The 17,140-nt window shown below is 40.5% G+C and overlaps 1 long non-coding RNA gene across 1 annotated transcript in view; it reads left to right on the top strand.

The window, feature by feature from the left end:
• Positions 1–13,201, top strand: part of LOC143272731 (uncharacterized) — a 48,003-nt gene extending 34,802 nt beyond the window's left edge. The window contains exon 3 of the long non-coding RNA XR_013050341.1: positions 12,638–13,201. This is a non-coding gene — a long non-coding RNA (uncharacterized LOC143272731). The remainder of the gene's footprint in view (positions 1–12,637) is intronic.
• The last annotated feature ends 3,939 nt before the right edge of the window (positions 13,202–17,140 follow it).

Below are 17,140 nucleotides of genomic sequence, written 5' to 3'. Positions count from 1 at the left end.
AGCCACAGAGCCGTTTCAGGCTTAGAAGGCTACAGTTTAAAGCAATAAGTTTGCAATAAGACAGATTCAGATGGAACAAGACTTTAAATGCTTTACAATGTGTGTAAAAATGTACATAGGCTTGGAAGAGAGAGGAAAAGGAACATAGACAGTTATATAAAGAAATAGAAAGTTTAAAAAAATAAAGTCTTTAAAGAGAAAGTAAAAGTAATATAAAAAATAAGCCATGTAAAGATGGATATCACACAGAGAGTTTGGATTATATTGTCTTTGGGATTTTTAACTGCAGAAAAACATTTGATCGTAAAAGATGTTGAGTTAAACCAATATGTATATATTAAAGATATCTTGACTTTAAAATTTGGATATAAGGATGTGTTACTTTGGAAAGGAGACTCTGTTTTTGTCTCTACAGAAAGCCAGAGGCTATGGATTTGTTCCAGATTAAGATACATCAGGTTTGACCAGCCAAGACCACCTGAAAGGTCTCCGATGACACCATGGCCCAGATGATCCAACATCCAGAATCGTTTCAAGGCAACTGGCTCAGACGATACGGTCTCATGGACTACTCCATGATCCTAAAATTTTCTTTGCATCCCCATAAGATACAGCGCCCCCCTCCAGCAGGAAGTAGTTAAGAGAAGCTACGCCCAAATTCCCAAATATACCAAGCTGGCTTTGGAGATGTGTAAAAGTTAAAACCTTCCTTTTAAAAAAAAAGAAAGGGGAAGTGCTGTGGGATGTTCTGTAGGTCCTGTGGGAGTCCATTCTTGGGTTCTTTGTGGCGTTACCCAGCAGGTCCGTATAGAGGATGATTAGGACCATGGGCCTGAGTGCAGGTGTTTGAGATGGTCTGCACTTGGCTGTGCTGGGGGATGGTCTGTATGTCAAGTTGCTGATTGGTTAATAAATAAAACCTGATCGGCCGTGGCTAGGCAGGAAAGATAGGCGGGACTAACAGAGAGGAGAAATAAAAGGACAGAAAGGCAGAAGGAGACGCTGCAGCTGCCGCCATGACCAGAGACACTGCAGCCGCCACCATGACCAGCAGCATGTGAAGTCACCGGGAAGCCACCAGCCACGTGGCAAGGTATAGATTTATGGAAATGGACTAATTTAAGCTATAAGCACAGTTAGCAAGAAGCCTGCCACGGCCATACAGTTTGTAAACAATATAAGTCTCTGTGTTTACTTGGTTGGGTCTGAGCGGCTGTGGGACTGGCAGGTAACAAAGATTTGTCCTGACTGTGGGCAAGGCGAAAAAATCAAGCTACACTTTACCCAATGTACAACTTTAAACTGGCTGCTCTCCTACTGCATAGCCTCGTGCTCCCACATAACAAGCTGCTACCACCATTTCTGGACATTCTTGTCATCTCTACCATTTAGAGGACTTATGCTCCTTGCTTTTGCTGATGAGCATCAGACTAGCCATTTCAGGTGTTTCATCTTCTGTTTTCTAAGGGAGAATTTTTCAGAAGGTTTCATTTATATCAGTCTTGCTCTTCTCAACACAAATCACAGTGTAGCCACACAATTCAATGCTTATTATATCTTATGAATTTGTAGGCTGCCTTGATGTCTGACACTTTCGTCTATTTCTTCCAATTAGCATGTAAACACTTTGATGACTGGGATGTGTTTTTTCTTTTGCTATTCCTAGTCCTCTTTCTCAACAGCCATCCTCTCCCTAATCAAATACTTGGCACAGAAATTGACTAGTAATAAACCCTAAGGAAAACCTACCTATAATCTAGCATTTCTTTATTACATATTCTTGAAGAACATATATATCAACGTAACTGCCAGGAAAGATTGGTTGTGATTTTGCATACGGTGACTGCCTGCCAGCCTGTATTGCAATTATCTGGGAAGATGCCTAGATCCCCATTGAAACTAACAGAATGCTGGACTTTTGACTCTTTCATCTCTGTCAACTAAGGTAGGGCTTGGCACATGACCAATGCCTAATCAATGATCCATGCTAAAAAAAAAATTAATAGATTGATAAATTTTATTAAAAAGAAGTTTTATTAGTGAGCAAGAGACATAGCTCAGCTGTTAAGAGCACTTGCCAATATCCACACCAGGCAGCTCATGACTGCCTGTAACTCCAGTTCCAGGGGATCCAATGTCCTCTTTTAGCCTCCATGAGCACCTATACACATGTGGTGCACATACATAATGTGGGCGTGCACACACACACACACACACACACACATACATGTAAAATGAAATAAATCTTTAAATTTTAATCAATGTTTTGAACTGATTTAGTCAACAAATTGATATGATAGAACTATTTGCATATGTAGAACCAATCTTTTATGAAACGTATTTTGAGAAAGCAGAATAATTGACTCATGACTGGAAAGGACAAAGAGTCAAAAGAGACACTGACTACAAGAGACTTTATTATTCTGTGTAGGGATGGTATAGTGATTTCTAAGTTCTAAAGAAAAATCTTTCAAGTAGAGTTTCCTCCAGAAAAGAGAGCTATTTCAAGATCAACAGGCAGCTCTTTCTCACTTCTGGAAATTACACTATTACTCCTAAGTCCCCACCCAGCAATCAAAACAAGGCAACTTCAAACATGAGGAACACAGGACAGAAATCCTCTGTGCTTATGTTGCAGATGTTTCTTGCACACTCTGGAGTGGTGCTCGTCAAGACCAGGTTGAGGCATGTCAAAACTGTGTCCCACACACCTTTCCAATAATCCTGAGCCCAAGTATAAAACCAGACACCTCCATGTTGGCATCCAAGAGATCTGACAGTTTAGTATTTTAAACATTGACATCTTGTGCTTTGATGGCCCAGTCATATCAAGGCAACCACACCATTCAATTATCCTCATGGGAGAACAAAATAAAACAAAACACAGCATTTTTTTTTCATTTTAATCAACCTGACCAAGGCCCAGCTTGCGAAAGAAAAAGAAAAATCTCTCTTAAGGGTTGGAAAAAATTGACACCGATGAGTTAACATTGTTTTGTTAAACATTAACTACCACAAGGTAGAGCTAATTAGTTTAGAGAGCCATTATTATCCATTGTTCATTGAGTTTTTTCTTTCTGAATATTCACTGATGTAGCATGATGTGTTACTAGGAAAAATATTATGATTTTAATTGCGTTTTGGCATCCCAAAAAGAATATCTCACACTGTTTAACATCTGTAGTCAACAGATGTTTAAACAACTCTCTCAATGACTAGAATTTGGCAAAATGTGTAATTGCTGGAAACAGCTTAAAATTATAAATATACTTCTAGGAACATGATACAGGCAGATGAATTACTACTTGTATGTGTTTTATATTAAATATTCAAATATTATATATACCATCCTTCCTTGAGATGACAAGATTCAGGAAAAGAGCAAGAACAGCCAAGAGGCATTTAAATCACCAGATAGACTCTATAAGTGGGACTGTGTATGCAGTCACAGTCAATTGCAGAAGGGACCAGGTTTGAAGGGTTGTTATCTAGTGTGGTTAACCACAGAGGTTAGCAGAAGCTAAGCTATGAGGAAATAAGCTGCTGATTTGGTTTCCCCTTCTCATATCCTTTTTTGGACTCAGATTCCCAGAACCTAGATGAAGGGAGATTCTTTAATATGAATAGATTATTTCTGACTTCAAAATGATTGATCATACACTTCCATTAATTCAAGTAAAGATCAACTTATCTCTCTCTCAATCTCTCTCTCTCTCTCTCTCTCTCTCTCTCTCTCTCTCTCTCTCTCTCTCTCTCTCTGTGTGTGTGTGTCTGTGTGTCTCTGTGTGTGTCTGTGTTGGGGGAGGTGCATACATGCATCTGTATCTATTTGCTTATTTTATGAGGTAGGGGTCAGAGAGTGGAAATGGTGGTCTAAAGAATGATTATTTTTCATTTATCTAGACTTATATCTAGAACTTAAAATTTTAATGCAGTCAGAACTCTACGCAATTTATCCCCACTGATGCTTTATGACAGTTGATATGAAGATTAGCAAAGAGTCATATCATTTTAATGTAACTTTCCTTGTAAGAACTCTTATTTAGGTATTCATTATAAATAGTAAAAGTAAATTTTGTTTTCTCATAATTTCATACATGTTCTTTATGTGCTCTGGTCACTCCCCCCACCACTGCCATCTCCTGTTTTCTTTCCATCCCCATCATATGTCTTAGTTAGGTTTCTATTACTGTAATAAAACACATGAACAAAAGTGACTTGGTCAACTTGGGAAGGTTTATTTGGTTTACAGTCATAGTCCACCATTAGGAACTTAAGGCAGGAATCTTGAGACAGGAACTGAAACAGAGGCAATGGAGGAATGTGGTTTACTGGCTTGCTTCTTATGATTTGCTCAGTCTGCTTTCTTACACAACTCAGGACCATCTTCCCAGGAGCACCACCACTCACAGTGGGTGATTAATCAATTATTAATCAAGAAATTATACTCCAGGCTTGCCTACAGGCCAGTTTAATGGAAGGCATTTTCTCAACTGAGATTCCTTCATCCCAGATGACCCTAGATTGTGTCAAGTAGAAAAAAAATATATCCAGAACACCTTGATTGTGAGAATTCTTACTTAAGTTTCTACCCTGACTGTCCTGTGTGTCCTGTAGATTTTAGACTCAACAGTGACTGAAAGGTCAACTGTTGTGTGAATTTCCAGCCTGCCAGCTTGCCCTACAGATCTGGACTTGCTAGCTCTGATAAATACATGGGCTAATTCATTAACACCCCTCCTTTTCTCTCTCCCTCCCTCTCTTTCTTCCCAGACACTCTCCATTCACCTACTCACACAGAAATACATATACATATATACATATATATGTAATCATATACATATATTTCTACCTTTCTGGAGAAACCTAACACAGACAAATGTATACAACATCTGCATTCAGATAGTATTCAGATAGTAACTGGCTAGACAGTAGTAAGGTATACTTCATATAGAGGTAAGTAGGCTAAGGCTAGGAGAAGAGCAATGGAGCCATCAAGAAAGAGCAGCAGCTTGTCCAGGGACCAGGAGACTTTGCTTGTGCTGTAGAGTGGAATATAGATCTTATGCTAATATCTGGAAGGCTGTGTTGGAGAGCAGTAGGTATAAGATTAGATAGATTGATGGGACACCAGGACCATTGCATAGAAGTCTGTTCTTTTCATATATATACACTGGAGACATCTTTTCTGTATCACTCTGAGAATAGAAACACTTCAGATTGTGCAGAGGTATTTGGGGGCATGTCCATATTCTCTGCTCTTCCCTCTAATTTCTAGGAACATTTTCTCTTGCTAAGTTCAGTGCCTACTAAAAGAAATCTAGTAAGAGTTTCATAAAGGACTGGAGAGATAGCTTAGTTGTCAAAAGCACATTCTGCTCTTTCAGAGGACCTGTGTCCAGATCCCAGTACATATAAGAGGAGGCTCACAGCCACCTGTAACTCCAGTTTCAGTGGCTCTCTTGCCCTCTGGACTCTGCAGACACATGTGTGCATGTATTGTACATAAACTCTTGTTAGTACACACATACATAAAAATAATAAAATAGGTATCTTTAAAAATATAATCAGAGTTCTTGAAGAATGAATGAGCATGAAGGCAAAGTGACACTGTGGAAGGGAGTGAGAAGGGTTCTTTTCTGAAAGAGCACATAGGTGAACATTCCTGTCAAGTGAGACACGAATCACTTGGTTCTTTCTAGGAATGTTTAAATGAATAAGCCAAATCCACATCTCAGTATTTGTTTACAGAAGATCCTGTCCCTCTGGAGAGGTCACCATTAGGCTGAAGGGTGGGATAAACAAATGGATGCTAAAAGTGGTACAATTTGATAAACACTATCAGGGGTAGCAAAAAACAACAAAGGAAAATCACCAACCTAAGGGTATGCATCATTCTAACACTTAAAAAATTATACCATGGAAGGAATTATATTTTCTTCTCTGAACCTCGTTCCTTGTATCAAATCTGAATCTTTGGCTTTCCTTCTCAAATGCCTTTCATGCTTGTCAGATGGTGAGAGTTGTTACAATGATGCTGTGCTGGAGGCCAGGGGCACTGCATGCTTGCCCCTTCCATTTCTTCTGGACTTATTTCAGGTACTATGTCCCTTGAAGTGTCATCTTATGAGGTGAAGTATCACTTCCAGTTTGGCTCTGACTCTTTCTCTCTGCAAAATCTTCACTAAGCCCAGAAGAAAGAGTCTTGGGTGTCATGAGGAACTATTGGTGTGCTAAGAGACCAGATATCCTCCTTGGTGCCTGGAGTCAAATTGATGAAGACCACCTCTTGGCCTGTAGCTTTTTCTTAGGTAGAATGGACATGTGATCTGATTGCCTTCCACTGGGACATACTTCCCTGACACATTGATGATTTCCAGGAGGGTATCAGGGCTATAGTTACCTGGGGGAAATGAAGCAGTGGCATTTATAGAATCCTTTGTAGATAGACCCCTGTGAAAACTGCATGTTGAGGTCTTGGTCTAATTAGTGGGCAGAGGGCTGGTGCCCATGTTGCTGGTGATGAAGAGAATTCTTAGGTCCTGCTGAATCCTGATGCATGGGAAGCGATGCAGAGATGGAGGTTCAGATGGCATGGTTGACTAGGTGTTGAGTTTGAATGATAAATGTCCTCCAAAGTCTCATATATTTAAACCTTTTCTCCCTCCACTTGGTGGTGCTGTTTGAGGAGGGTTAGGTGGTATAGCTTTGCTGGAGGAAGTATGTCACTGGCCTACTTTCAGAAGTCTGACATATGAAGTATGTCATAACCTTGTACTACTTTCAGTTTGTCCTCACTGATTCTTCCCTGTAGTTGGGTATGTGATCACTCAGCTTCCTGCTCTGGCTATTCCTGCCAGCCATGCCTCACCAAAATTATGACCTCTTATCCTTTTGGATCTGTAAGCCCAAATCAACCCTTCCTTTTATAAGTTGTTTTGGTTATGATGTTTTTATCACATAACAGAAAAGTAACCATTTTACTTGACAGTGTGTTGCACCATGCCAATGTTCTGACGTATGAATAGTAATCTTATTGCCAAAACTCAGATGCATGATTTTTACATAAAAGTATGTTCAGTCCTGATCCTATAGCTACTTTCTTCATCCTATCACATGTTTAGGAGTTGAGTGTCAGTCAAATTATTACCCCCAGGTATGGGAAAGAGCCTGAGGTTCTCAGTATGTTGCCCAAGTCATATTTCCTTCACCATTGGACTTGTCTACAGTATTTACTGTTGAGATGTCCATGTCCTCAGATGACATGACATAGTTTTGTCCATTTTTGACTCCTTCCCAGGAATGTCATCAATAAGTTTCTTTAGACCAGCCTATCTAAAATCTTTCCTTGGTGAATAGTGATCCAAACTTTAGCTCCATTTCACACTATGCCTCCTCTTGCCAGCATCTCCATGTCTTCAAGGGGTTTAGGTTTTATGGAATTCGGGACTGTAGTCAGAAGTGTTTTGTAGACAACTTTAGCTTCTGGGCCCATGGCAAGACTTTCAATTGTGGTGAGGAGCCACACAAAGGCCTGATCATTTACCTACAATGGAGAAGACGGAATCATTGAGAGTACAAATACAAGTTAATATCCCAAAATTATACCATCACATACTGTTGACAAGTTCACAAGTATCTTTCTAGAATTTTCTTGTGTTTACAATGCAAAATATCTATACATTAGCTACTTTTTAGGCAAATGAGGACCATACCATGCAAATATATTTGCAAATTTGGTTTTTTTTTCTTTCACTTACTTTAGCATGGATGTCTTCCTAGATTATTATTATTTTCTTCAATGACATTACATATGGCTCCCTTGATGAATACTCTGTTGTTTTTCCCTCACAAACAATGCTGTATTGTGCATTTATATGCATATGTGTGTCTTTGTGTATTTTTCTATCATTGCCTCCTTGAAGCTGATGATATGGTTAATACTGTTTATTTATTACACTCTTGTGGCTCAAACTCAGGGCCTTGTGCATGCAGAGGAAGCACTCTACTATTGAGTTACATCCTTAGGCCATAGTAATTTTGTCTATTTGTTTGTTGCTTTTATTTGTTTGCTTTGAAACAGAGTCTCACTTTCCAACTCAACCTGGCCTCGAATTCCTGATCCTTCTTCTGCTATCTCCAGAGTGAGAGGATTACAAGTATGTGTCACCATACCTGGCACCAATGAATGATGAGTTTTAAATATCAAGTACTGGTAGCTGAGAACAAAAGAAAATGATCTTTTAGGAAACTAAATCTATGCTATAACAATAATTGACTAGAGGGAAATGTAAGTAGAGTAGCCAATGAAGACAATATTTTAATACTTCACACGTGGGAGAATAAAGAAAGTAGCCAAAGAGATGAATAGGAAAATTTCAAAGAATACTGTTACAAAAAATGTTTTGATAGGATTTTGAGACCAAGAGTCAAACTTTTAATTCTAAAGTACTTACTGTAACAATGTAATCTGAGGGAAATAGAGAAACTTAAAACATGAAATCTCAGAGACCGAGGCCATTCCCTGGTTAGGGGGAAAGATGTAGATAAGTATTGGAAAATAGGTGATAGATTCTACTTTTAAAGTATTTGTCACATATCCCAAGCTTTCTGCCTCTCTTCACTATCCACAACAACATTTTTTAACATTCAACAGAATTCTCAACATTAAATTACAAAAGAGTTCCCTGTTTCTTGATCTTAGTGTCAGTGGGTTGGTTAACACATGCTGGTGCTCAGGAAAGATGGATCCCAGAGATGAGTTTTTCAAGGTTCTAATTTTTACACATTTAATAAAGATCAGGGAGCTGATACAGAGATTATCCCAGTCCTCTCTGTGGTATGCCTCAGTGAATAAGACTGTCAATGTTGAGGCATCAAGATCCTGAGTTATTCAGTCATCACCTAAGGGACCACAGTCATTTTCCATGCTGGGTCTCAGGTGCATCACTACACAATGGAGATGGAAAAGACAAGCACTCCTTTAGGAACTCTCTGCAGTGATGTTGTATGGGAGTTGGCCAAGGGGGTCAGATCCCTTTTTGTTCAGGTTCTTTTATTTTTTAAATAAGTTTATTTATTTTACATCCCATCCTCAGTTTAACCTCCCAGTCATCCCCTCCCCCTCCCCCTGTTGCCATTCCCTAATCTACTCCCATTCCATTTCTGTTTAGGAAAGAGCAGGTCTCCCACTGATATAAACAAAACACGGCATATCAAGTTTCAGTAAGACTAAGCACCTCCCCATGTATTAAGGCTGAGCAAGGATCCAGTATGAGGAGTAGGGTCCCAAAAGCCAGTAAAAGAGTCAGAGACAGCCCCTGTTCCTGCTGTTAGGAGTCCTACAAGAGGACCAAGATACACAACTGTAACATACATGCAGAGTGCCTAGGGCTGTCCCATGCAGGCTTCTTGGTTGGTGGTTCAGTCTCTGTAAGGCCCTATGAGACCAGGTTAGTTGATTCTGTGAGTTTTCTTGTGGTGTTCTTGACCCCTCTGGCTCTTACAATCCTTTCTCTCTCTCTGTTCTGCAGGATTCCCTGAAATGTTTGGCAGTGGGTCTGCATCTGTTTCCATCAGTTGCTGGGCAAAGCCTCCTCTTAGACTCCTCAGTACAATAATTTGCTGCCAGATACAGCAGCCCAATAAGCTCTAGGGTGGAGCTAATTAGTTATCTATTATTTTGATATAAATTAGATCTTGAGGTTACGTCAAGTCTTTGTCAGGTAAAATCATATGCAGATAGTGGTTGGAGTCAGTAGTCATGCTCAGTAGAGTAACATTTCTTTTATATTGGTCCTTATTGGTCAAGCACCATAAGTAGAAGGTCATAGAGTGGTCATGTGGGAACGTTTGAAGGACTAAACATGTTCAGGCGTTTTAGAGTCTGGTAGCAATTTGAAGATCCAGGGTAATATCTTGGGAGAAAGGAATATTATCCTTTTTTTCCCATTAAACAACTAGAACTTGTAATTGATTACACTGAGAAAAAAACAAGTAAGGTAAAGCTTCACTAAGGATTATGTCTAATACCCCGAATTCCTGTGTGCCCATATAACGGCTTTTGCATAGCTACACTTAAAGTTATATATGTTCTCTTGAGTCCATAAATGGGCCGTGTGCCTGGTAAATAGCATCCGTCTGTGGGTGCATGACAAACTTGGGGCTACAATGACCCTGTTACATCTTTTCAGCCTCCTGCTTTTCATTTTACTAGGACCCAACATTCAGATTTAAGAGGTTTCAAAATAGAAAGCACCAGACCAGTATGGAACCAGGAAATGATACATTGCAAGGTAGTGGCCTATATAAGATGTATTACCAAGCCAGCTGTCAATGAGCTTAATCCCCAAGGGCAATGCTAGGAAATGCATGCCTCGACCTGAAGAACAAGGGAAACGAGGTGTTTATGCTCCAACTCCCATCAACACACCCAAGTGCTTTAATGTGCTAATTGCCAGCATATCTAGGCTACCATACAAAGGCTCAGAGAGAAACTTCAGGTCAATGGTTTGAGGAGGGGTGTTCAGACTTGACACAGCACCAACACACACAGATGTTGTGTAACCTTAACATCTGCCTTGGTTTACTCTTCTGCACATTTGCGCACCTTGTACTTTCTCCTTTGATTTTCTGATTAATTTATAAGCCATGGCCTCGTAGATATGTGTCCTCCCTCTGTTACTTACTAGGTGACTTACTTTGGGCATATTACTTAGGCTTTCTGTGCCTCATTTTTCTATTTTTAAAAGAGACGTACATGGTGTATTACTTATGTTTTTATTGCTGTGATAAAACACCACATCCCAGGAAGCTTATAAAAGAAAATTCTACATTGGGCTAGTGAGTCCAAAATCTATGATGGCAGAAAGAAGACATGGCATCAAGAACAGCTGGGAGGTTCTATTTCAGAGGACACAGAGAGCATGACACAAGTCTTCTGAAACCTTAAAACTTGTAGCCAGTGACACACATCCTCTAACAGGGCCATGCTTCCTAATCCTTTCCAAACAGTTCCACCAATGGAAAGCCAAAAAAAAAAAAAAAAAAAAAACAAGCCTATGGGTGCCATTCTCATTCAATCCACCACACATGGTGATTAGTGTCTTACAAAATAGTTGTCAGGATTATAGCGGTGCCCAACACTTAATAAGACTTCAATAACTGTTACAATACTTACTAAATTATTATCATTCAGTTGCCACTTGGAGTGACAATGCTTTGAAGAAGCCTTCCTCAAGAATTCAGGGTTGGTAAAGGGCTCAGACCCTTACAAAAAGCATTTTAAGCAGGGGCTGGTGGCGGCACATACCTTTAGTCCACACTCCCAGTACTTAGGAGGCAGAGACAGGCAGATCTCTGAGTTTGAGGCCAGCCTGGTTTACAAAGTGAGTTCTAGGACAGCCAGGGCAGTTACACAGAGAAACCTTGTCTCAAAAAGAAAAAAAAAGTATTTTACAGTAACATTTAATATACAGGTTTGTCTTTCACAAAGAGAGAGATCTCTAGGCATCATTGTGGCTTACTCAGGCTTTCAGTCCCTGAGATTAAAACAGGGTTTAGCCTACCATTTTGTGGACAGTTGACAAACTACCACACTGATGTCACTCATTCTCAGATGAAATTTTTTTTCATTTTAAAACTTATCCAGAGTAAGATGAAAATTTTACCAACTAAAGTATAAACACAACTTTGTGTCATACGATGTGTGTGAGTATGTATCTATACAGCTGTTCATGTGCTGTGAGCTACACATGCTTGTAGAGGGAAGAGGGCAGCTTCAAGTGTTCCTAAGGTACAATTCTGTTTTGTAAGACAGGACATGTCATTGGCCTGTAACTCATAAGTGGCTAGGCTGGCTGGCCAGTGAGATCCAGGAATCCTTGTGTCTCTACCTCTTCAGCACTAGCAATAAGCATGCCACTATATCTGGCTTCTTTGTACATGGTATCTAGGAATCAAACTCATGTCCTCATACTTGCAAATAAAGCCTTTTGCCAACTGAGCCATCTTCTTGGTCCCTAAGTATCATTATTTAGATAATCACTCTGTCCTTTTTGAAGTTTGGACACTTATCACTCTATGATGTTTTGGAAATCAGGTTGAAGCTGTCATAACACTATCTATGTTTCATCTGGGCTACTTGTATTTTTGAAAGGAAGCTACTAATAAGTAGTGAACACTTGTATTAAAACTGACAATGTGTGGTTTAGATCTCAGAGTATAGAGTGACTTAGAAGTACTTCTCACTTCCTCCTCAAGGAGAAAGCATTCTTGAGATGCCTTGCCCATGTTGTAGATCTCATTTTCTATCCTTTTGACACAGTCTTAGGAGCAGCTTTTCTTACTCTACAAAGGATCTAGCCATCCCCATCCATCTGCAAGTACCAGGAACAGACTCTTACTGTAAATCAGATGAAACAAAAGCAGGACAGCCTGGTGGGGTCCCAAATACAAAGGGAAAAAAGAACACTGTTGAAGCAAAGTTAAATGGCATTCATAAGGCCAAGCCAAAGAAGCCAAATCAGATGATAAAGGCCAAGAGGTCAAATAGAAAATAGATAGCAATGGGCAAAATTCAGGAATGGAGTAAGAAAGAAGTGGGATGTAATCACATTCAGGATTTTATCTTTTCTAGATGACAGCTGTGTGGTGTGACTTGGCCAGGAAAACACATCTCAAAATCAAGATGTGAAACAAGAAGACACAGAGAGAAGCAAGTCCAGCAATAGATGTCACATTAAGCTGTGGGGTGGTAGAGGCAAAGTCATTGACCAAAAATCAAGGGCAGAAGGAGGGTTTAGCTTAGGTATAAACATTGTCTTTTTCAATTTCAATTAAATACAGTTAGAAAATTTGCTAATATCATTAACCCAGAAAAAAAAACAGATTTGAATCTTAAGTTGCTTAACTTTGCTAACTGGATGCATTTGGGCAATTTACACAAGCAATCTGCTATGGAACTCTCTTCTGAGGATGGTATGACAGTTGCCGTCTTGAGATCCGAGCAGCTATAATTCCCCATGAGAGTCTCACAAGACTGGGCCCATCAACATTCTGCTGTGGAAGCTTGGAGAACTTAGGAGGCAAAGCAGCACCCTTCCCTCCCCAAGGATATGTAAGTGATTAACAATTGCTGGGGTGAGAGAGGAGACTTTTCTTTGGTGGCACAACTGCCTGTAAAGGCCTATGCTCTTGTATGTAACCCCAATTAAACTAATTGTTTCACCAAACTAGACTTGGGTGAAAGAGTTTCCTTTTGACCTATCATTGGTGCTTTGCATGGGGGTAAATAGACATTTGTTCAGGTCTCTCCAGGAAAAGTCGTGCAGTATAACTCCACGTAAGTTTTCATTGTGCAGTATAATATAAACGCAATGAAAGTAACATCCCAGAGCTATTGTGAGAATCATTATTATGATGAGGTGTCTGGCGTAGTACTAAGGACTTTCACACCCTTGGTTTTATTTTGTATAATCACTGTAAAGAGTAAGAATAGCTTTCATTTTGCAGAGATACATTGAATAACTTATCCATTCTCTCCAGTTAGAGAAAATATATAAGGAATCATCCTATGGGTTACAGTGGTTGTTTAATGTATGTGGACTTTGTCCTCCTCTACGTTCAAAGTCGACCACAGTTCATCTTTCAACTGTCTGATTTTTGAAGATAAAACTCTTAGAAGAGTGATCCCTATTTACTGAGCTAGGATTCATTTAACTATCATTATGATCCCTGTGAAGTTGAAAGCCTCTTAATCCATCAAGGCTACTACCTTATTGTAATGTGTTGACTTCTTCTGCCGCCAGTGTTTCCCAAGGGACCTCTGTCTGCATTTGTTCGTAGCTGTTTCTGGTGACATTTCCTTTTTACCTGATTCCTAAGATAATTTGCTTCTCTTTTGAACTTGAACAGCTTGAAAGATAATCTCAAAAATGAATCAATCCCTTGACAAACATTGTAAATAAAACCCCTCAGCTTTGCATGAAAGATATTTCTATTACCCAGTTGTCATGGAAGTAGAAGGGCCCTAAAGAAGAGAGCCAGAGGTTAGAATGCGAACGTGTTGGTATATAAGATCTTGTACATAGGTTGGGTGGGAGGAGCTTCAGCCTTATAGAATCAGAGTTCTAGTATGGGGGTACACAAATAGAGAGATGTCATCCCATGGGACCATTGGGAACTCCAGGTGGAACATGGGGGCTTTTGATCCGATGTAGATTGTAGCCCCTTTAGAAGCCATCCCCTCCCTCCACAGCCTTCTATGTAAAGGAAGTTGTCTTAGGTTTTTATTGCTGTGAAGAGACACCATGACCACTGCAACTGTTACAAAGAAAACATTTAATTGAGGGTGGCTTGCTTACAGTTTCAGAGGTTCAGTACATTATGATCATGAAGGGGAGCACGGCAGTGTGCAGGCAGATGTGGTACTGCAGTTGAGAGTGCTACATTTTTTAGGCAACAGGAAGTCGACTGACAGTCACACCGAGGAAAGCATAAACAAAAAAGACCTCAAAGCCCTCCCCCACAGTGACACACTTCCTCCAACAAGGCCACACCTCCTAATAGTTCCTCTCCCTTTGGGGGCCATTTTCTTTCAAACCATCACAGGAATCAATGATGTCTTAGAAGATCTGGGCTGGTTTCTGGGAAGATCTTAAGGCTGGAATCTTGTGATTACATCCTTCCTTAAAGTATAGCCAGCATCTGTGGACTGAATGCAGCTTGTTTGGGCTTTGCCTTATAAATGTTTGTTTGTGGTGGCTTGAATGGGAAATGTCCCACATAGGTGCACGTATTTGAGCGTTTCGTCTCCCGTGGGTGGGTGATGCTGTTTGGAGAGGTTACTGAACTTTCAGGTAGTGCAGCAGGGGGAGGAAGCACATCCCTGGGGACAGAATTAGAGAGGTGACAATCTTGCCCCACTTCTAATTCACTCTCTGGGCTCTCTGTAGATGGCTGAGATGTGATCTCTCAGCTTCCTGTAGTCATGCCTCCCTCTCCATTATGGACTTTGCCTCTGGAACTCTAAACCCAAATAAACCCTTTTTTCCTTCAGTTGCCTTTGATCATAGTATTTTATCAGAGCCACACAACATAACTATTACAGTATTTGTAAAAACCTTTGTATTAGTTGTAACATTTTAGATAAGAGACTTCCCAGAAACTCCATATTTCTGGCTCCTCTTGAAATTAATTTTTGATAATCCGGGGACAGCATTTCTACTGGATAGAAGAGACTGAATTTAAAGATGCATCTTCTGATGGGATGGGTGGTATCCTGTGCACCAAGGTCTGCCATGGTGTACCATGCTCACTTAGGTGTCCAGTCCCCTGGGAAAAGAACAATGGGACAAAGGCTTGTAAGCTAGCCTAGTTTATAATGGAAAAGTAAATGACACTTTATTTAACTATTTCATTATTATCTCAGTTTTATAAAAAGAAAAACTGGAAGACAAGTTAATTTATAATATACTCACATGATTGGTAAGGAGTAGTGCCATAATTTGAAGTGGGGTTTCTCTGGCTCCAAGTTGTAGGGCCATAAAATCCAATTCTGGTTTTCTATACTCTGGCCTCACCTGGCAGCTCCATCTGACAGTGGTGGACACCCACATGTTTCTGTATCCTTAGGGCACTTGATAACCTGTCAGATATCTCACAGTTAATATTGTGTCACTGTTTGTGAAACCAGGAAAATCCAAGTGGAGTCTTGTTTCTCTACCCTTTTTCTGGCATCCTCTCTGATCTCTCAATCCCTGATCAGAATGTAGGCAGTGATATTCAAATAGAATAGGAGAAACTTCTTTGTATATCACCAAGGTTACCATTTGCATGAAGGGAAGAGAGGTTGGATGACTCTCAGTCGGGCAATTCAGCAGCCATCTGCACTTCACATCACTGGCCTGAATTTTCAGCTTCATTAAATTCTTTCAGGTCATCTGGTCCCAATCTTTGTGGTTGCCTGAGTGCATATTTATGTCCCCTGAGTTACTGCCATTTCTAACCTGTGCTCTACTGCTCCCACTTCCTCCCCACCTTTAATTGCTCTTGCAGGACTCCTGTTATTATTTTAAAACTTTTCCCTTTCCCAATTATTTCTGAGGGCCCACAGAGGTTGTTGCTCCATGGATTCCAGACACTTTACCCTCTGGGTTTCTGTATGACACTTGCCTTATTCTGCCACGACGCTTTGACAACTTTTGCAAGGACTACAGTGTTCTACATGAAACCACTGCTAGGAGGTATTAAGGTCACATGGGTGCCACATATCCATGGAGGATAGAACGAATGTTTGGCCCTTATCATGGCGCCCCTTTGCCCTTATGCATCCTTATTTCTTGCTCCGTAGGGCTCAGGGGCAATGCCATGGGGAACATGGCTGAAAGATAGAATACTGACCCAGGGACTGTATCACTCCTTTGATGATGAAGGCTTTGTTGCCACATACAGGCTGAATGCCAGGTGCCCTCCCCCACAGAAAGTTTCCCTTCAGATGGCTCTCCACTCCCTTGTCACATTGCTTCCTGTCTTGTCTGCACTGAATGTGATGGGATCTCAGTGATGAATGTTGGCCAGCGTTGTTAGGACCCCTGACATCTTAGGTGGCAGCACTTTGCATAGCTAAAGACCAAATCATCTAAAATAGGCTGACCACACAGGCACAGTCCAGACACACGATGGCTTATGTGTTCCTTTGGGTGCTTGCTGTTCAGCTTCTGTGTCCTTTTTCCTAAAGAAGCAAGCCTTGTGCCTCCAGGTTTGAACTCCAGTGAGATAGGGGCAGAGGAAGACAGGTGTACAGTCCTATAGACAGAGCTTCAGTAAGTCCCTGAGCCAGCCTTAGTAACCAGGAGGAAATAGAAGGAGAACACAGCACAGGATTATGGCCATGTCTTCAGAAAAGACTGAGGTCAGAAACTTTGTCTTGTTTCTGCTCCCCTCTGCACACTGCCTCCTTCATCCTTCCTACCCGCAGACCTCCTCTCTTTGCAGGTATCTTGTTGTTCTTCTGTTTAAATGCAATAGTTTCAGAAATATGCAAGACTTGTCCTATCTGTTCAGATCTCAAGTTCAAGTTCCCAAGCAGGAGAGCTTTACTGCAATTGCTTCTCTTTCTTGTGCTAGGGCTCACCTCTCA

The sequence above is a fragment of the Peromyscus maniculatus genome, chromosome 4 (genome assembly GCF_049852395.1).
Source record: "Peromyscus maniculatus bairdii isolate BWxNUB_F1_BW_parent chromosome 4, HU_Pman_BW_mat_3.1, whole genome shotgun sequence".
Lineage (NCBI taxonomy): Eukaryota > Metazoa > Chordata > Mammalia > Rodentia > Cricetidae > Peromyscus > Peromyscus maniculatus.
Note: the sequence above shows the minus strand (reverse complement) of the source record. Positions and strands in the feature narration are given on the sequence as shown.